Here is a 13,054-nt window from a genome sequence, read left to right on the forward strand (position 1 = left end):
AAAAATTTAAATGAAATAGAGACCTTTCAACGAACACAGGTTATTGTACATACAGCCTCAGAGAAGGGGAAAGGAAAAACAAGTGGTGAGGAGGAAGGATTTAAAAGTATTCTAGATAATTAAACCTTAATGCAACATTTGAGAAAGTGTAGTTTAGCACATTTCTTATTTATAAAATTAGATATCTTTAGAAGAGGATGGGGGGAAAACACAGTGGATGCTATTGCTGTGAGCATTGATTGTATCTGTCTTCTAACACTGCAGGCAAATTACAGCTCTTGGAAACCTGATTGTCCTCTGTTAAACACTATAATTTCTAATATAATTGGCCAATAAATAACAACATAAATTAATTGTTGTATTTAAATACTAATGGGATTCATTTCTACTAAGCTTTGGCATATTTCACACACGCATTAATGTGCCTCAAATCAGGGGAATAAACCAAACCACGGCAACCTTGTGGACATTTTTAGCTTATAAAGAGCACATCTTTGTGGTGATATTTAAATAAGCCTACTTTATATGGAAATTTGGGTGTGTTCAAGCTACTGAGTATATTTTTATTCAGTGAGGTTTTTTTATAGTTAGGTTGCTCATTAGGCTGTGATTAATGTCATGCTTATTTTTATATGCAGTTAGAAAACTAACATTTACATGAAATAAGAAAAAAGAAGAGCAGCAAAATGCTAACGACGCAAAGCTAACAACAAAGTCATCAGAACAGAATTGCTTTAAGCTCTTCTGTCAGGAAGGAGAACCAAAAATTATTCAACAATCATAGTTATGACTGAAAAAATAAAAGGTCACACTAATCCCAAATACTATGGTTCTGGTAGATCTTGGGGTCTGCATACAGAAGATAAGTATGAATCTACTTATTTTACACATGTTATTTCAATTATAATTTTTGCAGACTCTTTCTTAAAACAAATCAGAAAATAGAAACTCATCACCACATGTTACTTGATTTATCACTCCATTAAATAAGAGCTGTCAAAAGACCATATTCTACAGAATTTTAAGCTTTCTTTCCCAAAAGAAAGCCAGGGAGAGGGCTCAGAATACATTAAAATGGATTCAATTGTCATATAAGAAAAACTTTGGTCTAGTAATGAATTTCCATGCCTCCTATTTCACATTCAAGTACATCTCCAATTTGTTGTTATTATTGCTAAGTATTTGCATTCTTATTTTATTTGAAAAATATTTACTGATATTTCTACTGACCAAAAGTAAAACACAAGTGTAACCAGAGGCCAAAACTGTATCTTTTCAAGGTCAAACACTAAGTTATGAGCTACTGAAGCAAAATAAAATTTCCTTTTATCTAAGTTACCTTAGATATACTTTATACCTTAAGGTATATACCTTATTCATTGAATTATTAGAAAGATATTTATATCATATATAATATCACATAGAAAAATATTTATAATAGCCATGACAGACTCATATCTGATATTTGCAGGGAATGTTGGTGTTCTCTAATAGTCCAAACTCTTTCTTTCTTTTGAATAGGAAGTCATTTTTATTTATTTTATTCTTTTCATTTCTTTATTGTATTATTTTATTTATTTACTTTAGTTGTATTCTTTTGAAAGTATTCTTTCTTTAGAACAATTGATAGATTGTGAGTCAGACATGGCTTCAACACTCCCAATGAAAGGAAACCAGGGAAAACACATAAATCACCAAAGAGCAAATTTCTACCTATTAATCCTAATTTTTATCTGGGGCAGAAAAAAAATAACAAGCAAACAAAAAGGAAAAGTTTATTCCTTCTAGATAATAAGACTTCAACTATGTAAAGATTCCTTGGTAAGAACTTAGAGAACGATATTTACAGATTCAACAGAATATTTGTTGAGATTAGATATTCAGGTCCTGCTGAAGTGTTTATTAAAGTTGGCAATGAGAAGAGTGCAGTTAATGTGGTTGATCCAGGCCTTCACACAATCGATCTATTCAGTAAATGCTAGCCATGTACAGGTATTGCTTAAGACATGAGCACCCGGAGTAAATGAGATGTGCCCTTTGTTCTCATGGAGCTTTTGGCAAGAAAGGGCTATATTTAACAAATAATTATACTTGGGATGTGTACAACTAAGAAATATTATTGCCTCTCGCTTTATCAATGATTACAATAAAATTTAAATTTCTTCCCATGACCAGCCTCATCTTGTATAATGTTCTACCCTCCTACAGCAGTGACCTTTTTACTGCTTGAGCGTGCAAAAGCACTTTCTCACCTGAGGAATTAAGAAGTACAAATCACTTCACCTTCTCAGAATGTTCTGTCCCATGATATTCATATGAAAGGTTGGGCCCTATTCATGTTCAAGTCTTAGCTTAAATGAAGTTCTTGCCAATCACCTTTTTAAAAGTAAATCACTGCTTAAATTACTTTCTTCTGGGGCATCCTATTTCCTACATAATACTTACCTGAAATCTATAACTATTTTTAAAAATTTGATTCTTGTTCATTTTCCCCAAACCAGGATTTATTGCCTTATTCAAAAATATTTATAACATATACCAGGCATTGTCTCGGCCTTAGGATATAGCAATAAACAAAACAGACTTAAGTGTATAGCATTCTCAGTATCTATATTTTAGAAGGGGGAAACAGTAAACAAATGGGAAAATTCAATGTACAATATGTCAAGAAAGGAGAGAAAATTAAGTACATGGAAATGGAGTACCATTCTAGGTAAGGTGGCCAGGGAAGCCCTCTTTGGTGAGATGACATTTGTATCCATGAAGTCAATGAGGGCAGAAACCTTACTCTCCCATGCCTGGTACAGTGGCTGGTCAAGAGTACTCAACAAATATTTGATAGCTGAGTGAATGAGTGAATTAATTTTTTAAATTATGTTTCCAAGCACATAGTGGAATATATTCTTGTATAAATCTCCCATCAGAGACAACAGAGGAGAAAACCCTGCAGACAGGAAAACTCAATAAGCAGCTATAGCATCAATACAGACAAAAGATGATTATGACCTATATGTGGAATTACAATAGGGATGGGAAGTAAAATGAAAGAACACAATGACAGAGTAAATGCTGAGAGAAAGGGTGAGAAGAAGAAGGCAATGACACTAGTCTCACTTGAAAGACTACACAGATGGTAGTACTGTTCACTTTTTTGGGAAACACAGGAGAAGTATATGAAAGGGAAAGCTGGGGAGTTTGATTTTAGACATATTAATTTTACAAATCTTGGCATATCTAAATAAATATATTTTTTAAAGATTTTATTTATTTATTTGACAGAGAGAGATCACAAGTAGGCAGAGAGGCAGGCAGAGAGAGAGAGAGAGAGGGAAGCAGGCTCCCTGCCGAGCAGAGAGCCCGATCCCAGGACCCTGAGATCACAACCTGAGCCGAAGGCAGCGGCTTAACCCACTGAGCCACCCAGGCGTCCAAATGTCTTTTTTTTTTTTTTTTAAGGTTTTATTTATTTATTTGACAGAGAGAGATCACAGTAGACAGAGAGGCAGGCAGAGAGAGAGAGAGGGAAGCAGGCTCCCCGCTGAGCAGAGAGCCTGATGCGGGACTCGATCCCAGGACCCTGAGATCATGACCTGAGCCGAAGGCAGTGGCTTAACCCACTGAGCCACCCAGGCGCACTCTAAATAAATATTTTGTTACAGGATCCAAAGTATAAGAAATTATACTTCAAAATCATTAGCATATAAATGATAATAAAGTTATCACCAATCCTGGGAAAGAAGAGGATCATAAAAAACCCTAGAAGGTGGTAGGGATATGGACATTGGGGAGGGTATGTGCTATGGTGAGTGCTGTGAAGGGTGTAAACCTGGCGATTCACAGACCTGTACCCCTGGGGATAAAAATACATTATATGTTTATTAAAATTTTAAAAAATTAAATAAAAAAATTGGAAGAAGAAGAAGAAGAAAAAAGAAACCTAGGAAATACCAACATTTAAAGACTGACCAGAAAAAACAAAAAACAAAAAAACTGGCTTTTAAGGACTTAAAAAAGAGCTGTCAGAGATATAATAAGGGAACAGGAAGTTTATCATGAAAAGAAATACAAAGTAATAGTAATCGTAATAATAATAATAATAATTTCAAGAAGGGAGTAAATGGCATTGTTAAATGTTGCTGATGGGTGAATTAAAGTTAAAACACTGTGAGAGTAGTGACATGTGTCTGTTTGTTGATCTATCAATAGAAGTTTCACTGTGGTGCTGAGGTCAAAAATTAGACTAGAATAGAAAGAAGTTAAGAGTCAGAGGTGAGTAAGTGGAGGCAACCACTACAGACATTTACATATCTCTGGAATTTTCACTGTGATGGTAGGGAAAAAGAGGGGCGTAGCTTTGTACCCTGGGCCTGTGGTGGGCAGAGGTGAGGGTGAGTAGAGGGAGAGAGAGGAACATTTAAATTTGAAATTGACTTCTAAGACATTGTCTAAACTATAATTAATGTGTAAAATCAATAGAGGCTGTATCAACTCCTTAGGGATTTCCTTCCTTCCAATCCCATGATAATAATAGTAATAATAATAGTAAGCTTTCCTAGAATTACAGTTTCAACTCGAGGATACAGTGAGCTAAAAAGGAAGCCCCTGCCTCTTTTACAATGAGTTTTTTCCAAATTAACCATCTATTTTGAGACCACTGTAGATTCACATGTAATTGTAAGACATAAGACAAAGATCCCACACATCATGTACCCAGTTTTACCAAATTATCACATCTTCTGAATATTGCCTAGTGTGTTTTCCCTTGCTTTCTCAGGTACCAAAGTTTATTTCTTTATTCTTTCCTCTCTGTTTAGGAAACTTCCTGTAGTCTTTTTTTTTTTTTTTTTTTTTTTTTTAAGAGTACGTCTGGTAATAATAAGTTCTCTTAATTTTCCTCTACTTGATAATGTGTTGACTTCCCCTCTATTCCTAAGGTTATTTTTGCTGGACAGAGGATTCTAAGTTGCCCATTGCTTTATTTCAGCATTTGAGAATATTTTGTCAGTTTCTTCTAATCTCTATGGTTTCTGATGAGAAATCCTTTGTCGCTTGAATAGTTTTTACCATCCATTTAAGATGTCTTTTTTCTCTGGCTGCTTTCAGGAATGTTTTTAGTCTGTTTTAATCAAAAGTTTAATTATGCCATGTTTGCATACAGTTTTATTTCCATATCCTGGTTGAGGTTCACTCAACTTCTTGAAAATATAGACATATCTGTCACCAAATTTGGGGAATTTTCAGCCACTATTCCTTTCAGTTTTTTCAGCTCTGCCTTCTTTCTCTTCTCTTTCAATCTTATGATGACATGAATGTTAGATCTTTGGAAGAATTTCACAGGACCCTGAGGTATACTTATTTGTCTTAATCTATTTTCTACAGTTGTTCAGACCTTTAAAAAAAAAGGCAAATCAAAAGTAAGTAGAAAAGGATAAATATGAATCTTAGAAATGTTCAAATAACCTCAAGCTGAGCAGAAAAAGAGAAATAAGAAACAAAGAACAAAGAACAAATGGAAAATAGCCAACAATATGGCAGATCTGATTCAACCATATAAATATTTATATTAAATTTGAATTCACTAGGGCGCCTGGGTGGCTCAGTGGGTTAAGCCGCTGCCTTCGGCTCAGGTCATGATCTCAGGGTCCTGGGATGGAGTCCTGCATCGGGCCCTCTGCTCAGCAGGGTGCCTGCTTCCTCCTCTCTCTCTCTGCCTGCCTCTCTGCCTACTTGTGATCCCTCTCTCTGTCAAATAAATAAATAAAATCTTTTAAAAAAATTTGAATTCACTAACATACCAATTAAAAGAGATTATCAGATTGCACATAAAAGCAAGATCCAACTCTATGCTGTCTACAAGAAACTAGCTTCACATATAAAAACACACAAGTATAAAGTAAAATAATGGATAATAATATACCATGTCAATATTAACAGATAGAAAGTGTGTGCAGCTATATTAATAACAAACAACATAAGAATAAGAAATGTTAAGGATAAGAGAAACATTATATAATTATAAAGGGATCAATTGTCCAAAGAGATATGACTCCTAAATGCATATACATCTAGTAACAGAGCTTCAAACACATACCACAAAATCTGATAGAACTCAAGTGAGAAACAGACAAATCTAAAAGTATAGTTAGAATTTGCAACCTATCCTAGTAATTACTAGAATAAGTAGACAGAAAATAAGAACATAGACCTGAACAACACTACCAACCAAATATGATATCAATTATAATTTATATTTATAGAGCATTTCATCCAATAATAGAATATCCCCTACAGGCCCCACATCCATGAAAGAAATAATATAACAATTTTATGCCCAAATATTCTACAACTCAGAACAACAGAACATTCCTTGACAGACACAAATTCCCAAGACTACCAATGACTCAGAATAGATAACTTGAATGGTCCTATGTCTATCTATTAAAAAAAATTAAACTCAAAGTTTAAAATTTTCCAAATAAAACACACACACACACACACACACACAAAACATGCACACACCTCAAAGCCAATATGATTTTACTGCTGAATTCCATCAAACAGTTAAAGAAGAAATATCATTTCTATGCAACCTATTCCATAAAATACAAAGGTAGAGAACACTTTCCAACTCATTTTATGAGGACGCTTTCATTTTAAAATTAAAATCAGAAGAACATAAGAGAAGAAAATTATAAATTATAAATTAATATGTCTCATGAATATAGACAAAAAAATCCTCAAAAACATATTGATAAATTGTATCCAGCAATATATAGAAAGGTAATATAGCATAATCAAATGGCATTTGTTCCAGGAAGACAAAGATGGCTCAACATTTAAAAATGAATTAATGTAATTCATTACACTGACAGAATAAAGGAGAAAATATAGATGATCATCTCAAAAGAAACAAAACAAAATAAGCTTCTGATAAAATTCAGCATCCATTGATGAAAAAGTGCTCTCTGAAAACGAGGAAGAGAGAGGAAACTCCTTAACCTGGCAAAGGGTATCTACAAAAAACCCAGAGCTGGACTCATATGTAATAGCAAAAGACAATGCTTTCCTATTAACTGACGAAACAAGGCAAAGGTGCCTCTGTTATCATTTCTATTCAACATCATACTTAGCTAGTTCAACAAAGCCAGAAAAAGTAATACAAAGCAAACAGACAAAAATGAAGAAATAAAGATGTCTCTATTTGCAGATAACATAGTTGTTAATGTAGATAATCCTAAATAAGATATAATATGGCTCTAAGCACTAATAAATGAGTTTGTTAATAAGACCAAGTAACACTTTAATTTTGTATTTTAAGTATTATTTCCAAATGACTTCGGGGGACTGGGAGGAAGAAGAAAGATAAGGTCATACACAGCATTAGCATGAAGTAACGCCCCACGGCCAAAGTTAGAAAAATCAAAGCAATACAATAATGAATAATAGTGTTGAACTGTAATCCAAAAAATGAAATAAATACCTGTCATCTGTTCAATAGTATAAGTATATAACAGAATGAGTAAATTAATGTGGAAGAATACATAATTCTTCCATATGGAAAACAAGCCTAAATAAATAAATACTGCCATAAAATTAAGCCTTTCTTCATCTTCAGTAGAAAGTAGCTAAACCAATACCTCCTTTTCAGTTCCTATACTTAGATATTTTGTCAGTTGTGATGACACAATTATATTTCCATAATCTTATAAGCTGAAGCTTGGAGATACATTCTAAATATTTTCAGAAGGAAACAAAATTGCCTCTTATTTATAACATTTCATTTTTCAAACATTTGTTCACATACCAGCTACTTCTCAAAATCTCTTGAGGGAAAAAAAAAATGTATTCTTCATTTTGGCTCTAGAAATGTGACAATGGAGCAAAGCAATTTCTCTCAAATCTCTTAATTTCTATTTGCTTTTTCTACTCTCATTACTCTCACCACAGTTTCAGCACCTACCCTAGAGTTCAATGATGGAAGGATCTTTCAGCCAGTATCAAGTATATTCGGTCACTTAAAGCACTTGAATTTGGCTACTTCAACTGGTTTCTGGAAACACACAACCTTCTCTCAAAGGGACTATTTCCTATAGTCTTGCTTCTCAATATTGTTATCTGCGAAGTACTTTATTAACATTTTATTTGGTTCAAGCAGGCTTTTAACTTGTAGTAGTGCTTATACATCTTACATAAACACATGACAAACTGGTTCCAAAGTCTTTAATATGTCATATAGTTTGTCCTTGGTTGAAGAAGAATGATCCAAGGATTCCACACTCTTTCTGCTTGTGGTTTGTAATGCCATCCACTCCAGGGTGCTAGCATTACTTTCTGAACATACAACTATAGAACAGAGGTAAAATAACATATGCTTGTAATGTATAAGTCCTTCGAAATCTTCATTGTTTAACTGCCAATGAAATTTCATGAGAATTTTCTTATTTTGGCTCTATGAATATTTCTTCAGTGAAGTTCACTATGTTGTTAAGTGGTTTGAGACCAAGAAATCTCTCAACAAGCCAGTCAAAGCAAGATTGAATTCATTATGACCCACTGAGCTATCAGATTTAAAGATGATTTCTTATTGTTTTGACATGTTCAGATGTGCAATAGAAAAAGAAACAATTAGTTAAATTACTAATATTACTAAGCTTCATATAGCAGAGGATAATTAAGGAAAGAGCTTTTCAGTAATAACATTGCAGATGTAATATTGTACCTAAAATTCATACTGTAAATAGATCTCAAAAAACCTCCATGCTTATTAAAAAAGGTTATAACAATTATTTCAACAGGCTTCATATAAATTTTAGCCACCGTATATGTAAAAACACAATTATACCTTCTTAACGCATTCTTATAAAATCTATTATCTTTAAGGATGTGTGATGAGAACAAAATTATTTTGAAAAATAATTCAAATTCTTCAACAACTGTTTTTCTTCACTCTTTAAGCACTTTATTATTCTTGCATATTTTAATATTTAAAAACGTTTATTTTCCTAAAACTGATCTCTAAGTATTTCGTATTGTTGATGTTATTTTTACTATTTTTAAATTTCAATGTCTAATTGTTTGATGGAAATATATAGAACTACAATTGATTTTTTTATACTGAACTAGTACTTATAACACACTAAAAAAAAAAAATCACTTATTGGTTCGACTAGCTTTTTTGTATTTAAGGTATAATTTCTAACCAGATAATCATTTTGTCCCTGAATAATAACAATCTCCCTTTGCCCCAGACATCAGACTCTAGGAAGCCATAAGAAAGGAAGTAAAAAATAAGAAGGAAAGAAAAATTTCCCCATGATTCAGAAATAGGGAATAATATCTCACTCCTCCAACTTCCCTTTATTTCAACTGGCCAGCCCCATTCCTCAGAGAATATGACCTCACTTAGTGAATGTTATGTGATAAATTAAGGTCCACTGAAAGGATTAACTGAGATCAATTGATATAACACATGTGAAAGCATTTTTAATGCATAAAAGAAGTTACCTATTAATATTATTTAGGATTGATATTACATAGGATTATTTTTTTAGTTAGTATTTTCCTATTTTCTTTTTTTTTTTTCAAGTTGTAAATTTGGTATATTTTATCTAAAATCTTTACTGATGTTTCACACCATGACCTCCGAAAGATTACTATAAAAACATGCCGCACTATTCTCATTTCCTTAAAAACGAGAAATACAGCAAGATTTTCAATGAGTTAAAAGTTTAAAATTATCTTTCCTTCCTTTGGAAGTATCAATTTCCAACCACAAAAACGGGTCTGTGAATCAAAAGAGCAATTCTTCAAAAGTTTTCGTTCTTAAGAATGCCTCACCTGGACTACTGATCTCCAATTCTGACCACCTAAGGAAGCTCTCAGGGGACAGTAGACCGCGAGAGTCTTTCCTCTTGCTCAGACAAGTTCCTCAGGATAGGCTTCCGGTAAACAATGCTTAATGTCTCTCCTCAAACAAGGCTGCATCTTTAATTTAATTTGGCCAGTTCCCAAACAGAAAGACAAAGCATCTTCAAAGAAAGAAAGATAACAAACAGAAGGAGAAAAGGACAAAGAGAGACACAAGAGAAACTAAGTTTTAATAATGACTGTTGGATGCGGCTGTATCTCTACCTTCACTAGTTTTGCTTCTTTTAGAACTTCATTTGTAAAATGAAAGCATCTAAGACTATATCTAAGTCTATAATAAGCATGGCTTTATCAGTCTTGGTAAAATAATGATTGGTGAGAGAGGAATACTTATCCCAACTTTTCAGCAAAATACAGTCTTCTATAAACAACACTGATTTTGGTGTGAATATAATATCTACCAGAGGCCTCCAAGAAGTTCATTTTATATAGTGATTAAAGATATACAAAGCTCCCTTTTCCCCTTGGCTTTAATGGTGTATACCAATCTTTGGTAATGTAAGTGGATATTTTGGTTTTCAGCTGCATGGAAGCAGTTATATTTCATAGTTAATGAATGAATGGGCAATCCCTACAGAGCTGATAGGCCGGGTGCCTCTCCCTTTGCTGATTGAATTAATTTACTGTTCCAGGCCTCCAATGCCCACTCACTCACACCCCCAGGCACTTTCTAAAGCAATTATGCTTCCATTTAAAGCCTCTATTGAAATAAACTTTGATGATAAAAATAATAATTTCCTTCAGTTCACTATCCTGAATTGTTTTAATGTTTAGCAAACAACTCTCCAGAGCCACTTTCACTCTCTAATTTATCCTGTTTCACTCTTATTGGAAAGCAGAGGACAGAGGCATTCTGAGAGTTTGTTCTGAAGCTTCTAAGATCTCCTTTGATGGGATTGATTTGGAAACCACTCCAAGTCACCAGGGAGGCCTTTTATTGCATTCACTTGGAACTGTTTCTAAAATGACCTTAAAAATAATTCTTTAAATTTTCCACAGGAGGAAAACAAATATAAATGCTCCACATATCATTTTTTCCATTTTTGGTAGAGGAAAACTGGCTCTCTACTCAACTCTTCCATCTTGTTGGAGTTTTCTATATTGTCAACAAAACCATAATTGCTATATAAGTCTATAATTTTAAAAGAAAATTTAAAATCCACTTGGTATGGAAAGCTTCCAAAAGAAGAAAAATGTCACAAGTTTGGAAGATAGCCAATAGAGTGTAGTTAAAATTTGAGAAAACACTTTAGGAAGATTTGTTTTTTCAGTAAGCGTTATATTTGAAAATTGGAATACATGGCCTAATTAATGTTTAATGCTGGCACACAAATGCAAAAAGGAAAGCAGCCAAACTTCAATGGCCACTTCCCTAAAGAGAAATAGAAACTTCATAATCAATCAACATGAAGCATTTATTGTGTAATCTATCATATGTCCATCATTAGACTATGTGTTGTAGGGAATACAAAAGAATGAGAAACCAGAGGCTATGCCTCATTGTAAGACAACATCAAATGAATCAGATAGCTAGCTTATTTTTACCCCAGCATCTACTGACCTCAGCTTGCTCTGAACCCAAGATTTTATTGAGAGGCACTTAACTAAAAAGAGAGAAAATTAAACTGACCCTTGAAGGATATCTAGGATCTGAATAAATGGGGGCCAGGGAGACTTATGGAGAGCATTCAAGGAAGGGGGAACAACAAGCTCACATCTCGGGCCATGATTTTACTCTGATGAGAACCATGCATGCTTGCCACAGAGTAGTGTAAAGTTAGGTTGTGTCAGCTATGTTGAATCCAGAAGACATGTAGAGATTCAGAGAATTACTGAATTTTCCCCAGGGAAATGGGGCAAAAATGGGGCAAAAGAATTGCCATTTAAGGACAACTGCAAGAAAGAATTGCTGTAAAAAGAGAACAGTTGAAAGAACTCCATACAAGTCCAGGCATGAAGAAACAGAAGCATGACTAGGGCTCCAGTTTCAAGAACAAAGAAATGAATGACATTTTGAAGAAGATACAAGAATTAGATAAAGGAATTACATCAAGATGATCTTATAGAATCCAGTCTCAGTAACAGAGGAAAAGGTAATTCTTTTGGCAGAATCAGGAGAGTTTGGAGCAAGAGGTTTTTTTGTTTGTTTGTTTTTCTTTTTTATTAAACAAGGAGTGAGTGAGTGTGTGTGTGTGTGTGTGTGTGTGTGTGATTGAAAGAGGGGGGGGGAGATGTAATGAAGTGGTAGAAGGAAAGGAATGGACAATATGATGGTTTTCACCCCAAATGTTGATTCTGGGGTGATGGCCAGACATTTAAACAATGACTTCTAAGGAACAGTTTGAAAAAGATACAGGATAAGAGCAGGAAACAATGGAATATCCTGGGAACCCTAAGCCAACCAGCTGCCATTCAATGGATTTTCTTGAAAGAAACAATATATACTTTTTTGTATCTACTTGATGATTTATCAGTTATTCTTACCTCTATGATTTGGCCCATGCCTACTACATTGGATTGGTGACTAGGTTATATATAAATAAATTCACTGTGTCAACTCTAAAGGGCAATATAAATCTATATGTCACCATTACATCCTAGGTTACATGTACATTATTTTTTAAAAAGATGCCATATCCCCAGCTCCTTAAGTGTGAGCTATACAAAGTGATTTCTTTCCAAAGAATTTGGTACAGAAAAGGAGAAAAGAGGAGTAACTTTACAGTAGAGAAAGGTGACCAAAACTACTTCAGGCAGGCAATCAAGGTTAACATGAACAGTGATTAAGTCATGCTGGTATTACGTACCCTTGATATATTATAATGACAATATCACTTTACTTTTGTTGTCTTCCTCCAAAAAATTCATAATCCTAGTCTAATCATAAGGAAAGCACACACACACACACACACACACACACTGAGGGGCAATCTACAAAATACTTGACCAATACTCCTGAACAGTGTCAAGGTCAGGAAACCTGAAGAAGATCTAAGAAATCATCACAGTAAAGTAGAGCCTAAGAAGCTGTGAATACTGAATGCAATGTGGTGTCTTGGATAAGATTCAGGAACAGGAAAGAAAGAAAGAAAGAAAGAAAGAAAGAAAGAAAGAAAGAAAGAAAGAA

Source organism: Mustela nigripes, chromosome 7 (assembly GCF_022355385.1).
Source record: "Mustela nigripes isolate SB6536 chromosome 7, MUSNIG.SB6536, whole genome shotgun sequence".
NCBI lineage: Eukaryota > Metazoa > Chordata > Mammalia > Carnivora > Mustelidae > Mustela > Mustela nigripes.